Source organism: Crocodylus siamensis, chromosome 3 (genome assembly GCF_052110815.1).
Source record: "Crocodylus siamensis isolate JL-2025a chromosome 3, ASM5211081v1, whole genome shotgun sequence".
Lineage (NCBI taxonomy): Eukaryota > Metazoa > Chordata > Crocodylia > Crocodylidae > Crocodylus > Crocodylus siamensis.
In genome coordinates this window covers 184,024,261-184,032,463 of record NC_143397.1, presented here as the reverse complement: position 1 = coordinate 184,032,463, position 8,203 = coordinate 184,024,261, and positions in this window count along the sequence as shown.

Genomic DNA, 8,203 nt, shown 5'->3' with positions numbered 1-8,203 from the left:
TTTCTGCGAAAGGTCTGAAGGCAGCGGCTTTCCTGCTGAATCACGTGTCAAGTGGCCGCCTTGGTTTTGCTGAGTCATTCCGTTCAATTACAACGAGCCGGAGCTCATCAGGAAAGAGGGTAGTTCAGGCGCAGGATACTCTCCAGAGAAGCAGCACATGGACTCTGTGCTTTTCCATTCGTCACTAGGTATTTCGTCCAAATTGTATTTTTCTTCTCTTCCTTGTGGTTTGAGCTTACTGCGAAAATGATTTTCTACCTCCGGAAAAAAGGTTACTCAGAATCGTTCTGTGCGCACTTCAATTTCCTACTAGATCTGAAGACTCATTTCTGCGTTCCTTCACCTTAAATAAATCCATTTCCTTCCAATTGTTTGGGGGTTTTTTTAATAGAAGAAGCTCCACCTTGAACCACTGTACCTGACACATTAATCCTTTATCGTAACTAACCAAGTTCTGGGGACAGACAGTGCTGGAGAAACTGACTCTGCTTCCAGCGCAAACATTGCTACCGCCGGTCGAGTAATAGTAGCATGATGTCCCTGGCTGACCATTGCCCATGCTTCTGACATAAAGGTGCAGGTTGGCAAATCTCATGTCCCATGAGACCAGTTAAAGGGATGCAGTCAAGATTTCTAGGGAGCCTACAGCAGGAGTGGTCATGGCAGCTTCCTTTTAAACCACTGAGCACTGATTTTTAATATAAAATGGAACGTGGCAATTATGTCCCTAAACCCAGCTCAAAGCATGGAGCTGAAATTCTTCTAATGGCACTTAATTAGTCCACCCCCTCAGCCTGTAATGTAGGCATGCTCTTGGTTGTCACTACTAACCTATAGCCTAGCAGGGGAGAGATGAGAAATGTTCTGTTCTTTCCAGTTGGCTGAAAGACAGGGCCAACCTGGCTGATGACATGGGTTCAGTTTTTTGGTCTTCCTGCAGGGGTGCAGTAGTGCAGTATTCCTTACCACAGGAAGTCTCATGCCCAGGTAACTCTAAGGAGTGCTGAGCACTGTGCATCTCCTCAGCAGCACAAGCTAACACAGCCAAATCAGACCTAGTCTCTACTCCCACCAAGTTGGAGTCAAGTCCCAGTTTTTAACTTCAAGCTGTTCTACTGTTTTCTTGAAAATAAGACTATCTTCCAAGAAGAAAAGACATAGGTTGTTCTATCAAAGAGAGGAATGAGATCACTGCATGTCAGGCAGGGTTTAGCTTCCTGATAGCACTGAATCTGCTATACAGGATGTCCAGGAGCCTTGAAAGGACATTGTACTGGCTAATTTAGATCATCCCCCCAAAAAAGAACAAAATGAAGAAAATAGATTTGCCTTTGTGACCAGTGTCACAAAACATGACAATTCCAGATTGCTCAGATCCACCATCAGTATTCACCAGTAAATACCATCCTTTCTGGGACTATATTTAAACATGTTTGTAAATATTTGCCCCTGACTGTGGGGGTGGGAGGGGGGGGGGTTTGCTGGTTGTTTTACCCTCACTTCATTTCATTGTGAGATTGTGAAGAGCTTGAAACTCTAAATTAAATTCAACAGAAATTACAACCTTTTGCTGGATTTTGAGGAAGTATAAGAAACTGCTAATTTTCACATAGTTTCCATCCAAAACTACCTTCCAATATGGACATCACCCTCAGATCAAAGTAAAGTGAGTACAATTGTTAACTAATTTAAACCTATTAAAAGTGTTGAATAGCATGAAAATAATTAAGCCAACATCTTTTTACCTTTATATTGTCATGTGTACACAAAATTCATCTAATATGTTTAATGTGGCCACTTATTTTTATCTGGCCTTGTCATCTTTATTTATGTTTCTCCAGCAAAGGTTGAAGCAGCTCAGCCTTGCAGGTAATGTTGTTGCACATAAAACCTCTCACAGGTAAAGCAAAGATTTTACTATTTGAAATGTATTTCCTTATAACTCGGAGCAGTTGTCTCTGCATCTCTGCTAGTACTAAATACAGGGTGAATCAGGAAATGTCTTTTTCTGTGGTTCAAGAAATTCAGTGTCAGGAATATTTGTGTACTTCCTGCTAGTGACTTCTGCATCAGGGGGGGAAGATAACTTGATTTGTAATGTAGCATACTTGCTTAGCATGTGCGAGGTAGTGGGATGATGTTCACATTCTCTACCGACATTTTCTTATTGCGGTAGGAACAGTAAGATTTATTACAAAATCTCTTACATGTGCTTTCTACCAAAGTAAGTTTTGAAATTTTCAAAATTTACATTTTTTGTTTCTCAAACACTATTTTGTGTGCAACAAATGATGGACACTAAGAGCAAGAAACTTTAGGAAGATTTGGATGGAGAGGTATCTATCTCTAATAAAACTTGTTCTTAATGTTTTGTTAGTGGAAAGTCAGTTGACACATGGTGTTGTCCAACTGCTTATTTAATGACAGTAACTGTAAAACTTAATCAGGACATTTTAAATGATTGTGCATATCTGAAAAACAATTTTTCTGCTCTTTTCAAACATTTTCTCATATCTTCATTTCATCTGGGTTCTATTATACCTCCTGTGAATTTAGTGTTTGCCAAGGCCAGTGACGAGGAACTTGCTAAAATGCAGCACTAGGAAGCACGGTGGGTCTGGTAAGTAAACTGCTCAAGTATAAACTTGCATTAGTGCAGTAATAATGGAAGTTGGTTGACTCTGACCTCAGAGTAGCTATCCTTAGGCCACAAACTTTGCAAAAAATCTTGAGTAGGGAAATTGTGTAACAAGAAAGCATTCAGACTGGAATAAGCATTGTTTTAAACTAAAACTATGGATTCTTATTCCATTACCAAGATTAGCTTTTACAACCCATATATCTGTCAGTGGGTTAACCGCTTTTTTCTCTTCTACCTACTTTGCCTTTGCAATAAAGTGTTAACTCTGGATGAGCACTAATGGCCTCCACACTAACAGCTATTCTTGCTTACTGCTCACTTGCTTGCTTAATAAGCAAACCAGCTCTATTTCAGGGTGATTTTCCTGTAGTCTTCACTCTTCCAAGTTAAAAACATGTTAATCTTTAAACCAAGCTGCTGTATGTGGGTGGCAAATTAGCCACTATGATAGCTGTGGGATTACAGAAATCCTTCTCCTGCTAATCTGAAAAAATAACTCAAACTGAGAAGATAGAAATAACAGAATCTCCTCCTTGCACAACTCTTTTATGTAAACAGAGTTCAATGTAGTTAACTCTTTTGAGTTAATTTTAATTATTGCAGGACTTCTTGGGAAGACACAATGACAACGATCAGATATTGGAAGCTCCATGTAGAAGAGGCTCTAGTTTCACTTTGGAATTGATAGTAATTCTGTTTACTGCAGGATATGACCCAGAGCTAGCCAGAGACCATCACATCTAATTGTACAACCAAACAACAGTAGAGAATTACCAAGGCTGGTGAAAAACTGAAATTATTTTCCCCCCCTACCTAAAACTACATGGCAATTCCACATGAGGACAACAATATTCAGGAGCAGGGTTTAAGTTTTGTTGAAGCCAAGATAGTCTAGAAAAAGTGAAAGTAGCAAGGATTTTGGTGTTTTGTTTTTTTGATCATTGCTTTTATTGAACCAACTGCATAATTGGGAGAGATGTTAGATAAACTTTGAGAAATAAAATGCCTTTCCTCAGTGAAGGGAAGAATGCAGTAAAGAGATGTAATGCCTGATCATATTCTCCGTAAAGCTGTAATGGTGCTACACCATTCCAATTCCACCACAGTTCCTTCTGCCAGGAGTTAAAGTGTAATTACTTACCCGTATGCTGGGATATTTTATTTTTAAAATAAATTTTTAAAAGTGGCTTCTTCTCAGAACTTAAAGGGAGCAAAACAATTAAGCTTTTCTGCTTTTTCAGTGCTAGGAATGCCACTCCCCACATGATAAAGAATGGGCAGAGAGTGAACACCAGCAGGAAGAAACGCCAGGTCCTCATCATTGGAGACTCCATCCTATGAGGACTAGAAGGTCCCATCTGTTAGCCTGACCCCATGGTGCGAGATGTCTGCTTCATGTCTGGGGCTCGGGTTAGAGATATTACGGAAAGGATCCCGGCCTACATCTGACCTGCAGACCAGTACCCCATGGTTGTCGTCCACATGGGGATGAATGACGCGGCCAGGGGCAACTCTGACCGCATTATGAAGGATTTCAAGGCTCTGGGGGACAAGCTTAAGGAGACGGGGGCGCAGGTGGTATTCTCCTCTCTTCCAGTGAGTAGGTGGGGACAGCGACACGAGGCCTGCACTGGTGAGGTCAACTGGCGCTTATGCAGTTGATGCCACCAGGCAGGCCTTGGGTTCCTTGATAATGACCCATGCTTTCGGGCAGGGGACTTGTTGGGGTGGGATGGGCTTCATCTGTCTCCTAAAGGCAAGCGTGTCTTCTCTTCCAGGTTGGCTGATCTTGTACGGCGAGCTTTAAACTAGCATTGCCAGGGGAGGGGGCTGCAGGAAGACGAGGAGACGCCACCTGAGCAAGACAAGTGACAAATGCAAGGAGTGCCCAGGTAAGAAACAGGGGTCCAAACAGTCTTCCAAATTGAGGGGTGGCACATGCAGCTAGGCAAGGCCTTAAATGCCTGTATACCAATGCTCGTAGTAAGGGGAATAAACAGGAGGAACTCACCCTCAGAATAGCCAGTTCAGACCCAGACATAATAGGGCTTACAGAAACATGGTGGGATTCATCCCATGACTGGGCAGTTAGCATTGGGGGCTATAGGCTTTACAGGCAGGCTAGAGAAGGAAGGAAAGGTGGGGGTGTGGTGCTCTATGTCAAGGAGCAATACATATCCTCTGCCAGCAAAATGGGGTCAGAGGGGCAAGCGGAAGTGCTCTGGGTCAAGATACAAGGGGGCTGTGGGGAGAGGGATCTAATGGTGGGGGTCTACTACAGACCCCCCACCCAAGGGGAGGAGCTGGACAGGGAATTTTTGGGCCAGCTTGCAGAGGCACTTAAGGCAAAGGATGTAGTTGTCATGGGTGATTTATATTACCTGGACATCTGCTGGGATGAACATTCAGCTGGATCGAACCATTCCAGGAGGTTCCCGGCCGATATACAGGACCTCCACTTAATTCAGGAGGTGCGCAGTCCTACCAGACGAAACACCCTGTTGGACCTGGTCCTGGCCACAGGTGATGACCTCGTAAGGGGCCTCCAGGTCCTTGACCACCTGGGCGATAGCGATCATCGCTTGCTGGAATTCACCATCCAGCGCAGGGGGTTCTTGAGAGCAGGGGAGCTCAGTGTCCAAGATGAGTGGTCATTCCTTAAGGAGACGATACTCAGGGCCCAAGGGGTGACCATCCTAACAAAAAGCAAGGGGAGCAGGAGCACCCGAAAGCCCCCCTGGCTCACCAAGGGTGTACAGGAATGCCCGATTACTAAAAAGGCGGTGTACAACTGGTGGAAGGGGGGTGCTCTCTCCAAAGAGGAGTATACCTCCTCTGCTCAGGCCTGTAGGGGGACTGTCAGGAAAGGTAAGGCGGACATAGAGCTAGGACTTGCATCCAAAATCAAAGATAATAAAAAGTCCTTTTTTCAAATATATAGGGAGGATGAAGAAAGTACCGGGAAATGTGGGGCCCCTGCAAGGTCCTCTGGGCAATCTGGTGGTTGCACCAGAGGAGAAAGCAGACCTCTTTAACCAATTTTTCACCTCCATTTTCTTGTGCAGGGACAGGGACTTCCCCACCGTGATGCAAGACGGACTCGAGGGGAACGCTTCGGTTGGGGAGGACCGGGTTAGAGAGCTTCTGGAGGGGTTGGACATGTTCAAATCAGTGGGTCCAGATGCTCTCCACCCCAGAGTGTTGAGGGAGCTAGCAGGGGTTATTGCAGGGCCTTTGGCACGGCTTTATGAGCGCTCGTGGTGCTCGGGCCAGGTGCCAGATGATTGGAAGACAGCCAACGGGGTCCCCATATTTCAAAAAGGGAGGAGGGAGGACCCGGCAACTATAGGCCCATCAGTCTTACCTCAATCCTAGGGAAACTCTTTGAGAAGATCATCATGAAGCAGATCTGTGACGGGCTGGCCTCAGGGATGATGCTCAAGGACAACCAGCATGGTTTCATGTCAGACCAACCTGATTGCCTTTTACGATCAGGTCACAAAAGCATTGGATGTAGGTGATGCCATGGACATAAGTCTTTCTGGACTTCAGCAAGGCCTTTGACACAAGGCCCATCTCTCACCCCATCCTCATTAAAAAAATTGGGCGACTGTGGCATTGATGCCTACAGTCAGATGGATTGCAGATTAGCTGAAGTGTTGTAGTCAGGGTGGTAGAGGATGGGTCATATTCAGCCTGGGGGGAAGTGGGCAGTGGAGTCCCCCAGGGCTTGGTCCTTGGGCCTGTGCTGTTCAATTTCTTTATCAGCGATTTGGACAATGGGGTGAAAAGCAACCTGTTTCAATTGGCTGATGATACCAAAATTTGGGGTGAGGTGAGCATGCTAGTAGGGAGGGAAAGACTGCAGCAAGACTTGGATAGGTTGCAGGGGTGGGCTAACAAAAACAGGATGCGTTTCAATACTGACAAGTGCAGGGTGCTGCACTTGGGCAGTAGTAACCAGCAGCACACTTATAAGATGGGAAACTCCCTTCTTGAGAGCAGGGAGGCAGAAAGGGATCTTGGAGTCATTATGGACTCCAAGATGAACATGGGTTGACAATGCGAGGTCATGGTTGGCAGGGCTAACCGGACCTTGTGCATCCACAGGTGCATCTTAAGCAGGGCCAAGGTGATCCTCCCTCTCTATGCAACACTGGTCAGGCCACAGCTGGAGTACTGTGTCCGGTTCTGTGTGGCCCACTTCAGATGGGATGTGGACAACATTGAGAGGGTCCAGAGAAGTGCCACCCGCATGATCCGGGGACAACGGGGCAGACCCTACAATGAAACTGCGGGACCTGAACCTGTTCAGCCTTCACAAGAGAAAGCTGAGGGGGGGACCTGGTGACAGTCTATAAACTCACTAGGGGGGCCAGAAGGGTTTGGGAGACCTTGTTTCCCCTAGCATAACAAGGACTAACAGCCACAAGTTATTGCAGAGTAGGTTTAGATTAGACATCCGTAAGAACTACTTCACAGTTAGGGCAGCTAGGATCTGGAACCAACTTCCAAGGGAAGTGGTGCTCGTTCCTACCCTGGGGGTCTTTAAGAGGAGGCTTGATACCTACCTGGGCTGGGATCATTTGAGCCTAGTTTTTTCTCTTGCCCAGGCAGGGGGTCAGACTTGAAGATCGACAAGGTCCCTTCCGACCCTACTTCTATGATTCCAATTTTAGGCAGCCAGGAGTCTGGATGCATATACTCCATACTTCATTTATAACTACACTTAATTATCTTACAATGTGGATGAAACTAAACCAATCAAGACACTCCAGTAAGTATGGAATTAACTGAAACCAAACCCCCATCTTTCCATGTTAAAGCTACTCTTGAAAAAAATTCTGCAAATGATTGCTTGTATAGATTGAAAGACACTTGTGCTCTTCCCTCCCCATTCTCCTCCCCTTCCCCAGCCTCAGACCATATACTCTGTGTGTTTGCAGTTTGTGATTGTGCACTTCACTATGCCCATTTATTTCCAATCTCACTCAGACATTTCAAAATATCAAGTGTCCACAAAATACTTAAGTCACAAACATGAAAATTTGAAGTGCATACTTATCCATTTCTTTCTTCTGAACTGGAGTACAGTTACGGTGAAGTACCAAACAGATGCTTCACATTTGTTTGAATTGTAAGACCATGTAAAAGCAAAGAGCCACCTAGCGGCAATATGTAATGATTCCATCTATCAAAAGTTGCCAGTGAGCTTTCTCCACGAACCAGGTACCTTTTCAGGAAAATGCTAGTGATCAAAGATGTGTGTCTTGTATCTGAAGTGGAACTAAATTAAAATTAATAAGGACTTAAGTCCATAATTTCACTTAAAAGTGATTTTCTTTAATAAGGAGGATCAGAGGAATTTTTAGGATAATACATGAACCGAGCATGTTTTATGATAAAACATATGAACTTAATAGCCAGAAAAAAAAATCCAAACTGATGGTCATTCCCACATTTCAGTCTCATTATTTAGCAATTAAAAAAAAAAAAAAGAAAGAAAAAAAATAGTGAATAGGAAACCCTGTGGAACAGAATGTTATCTAAAGTGTGAGCTGG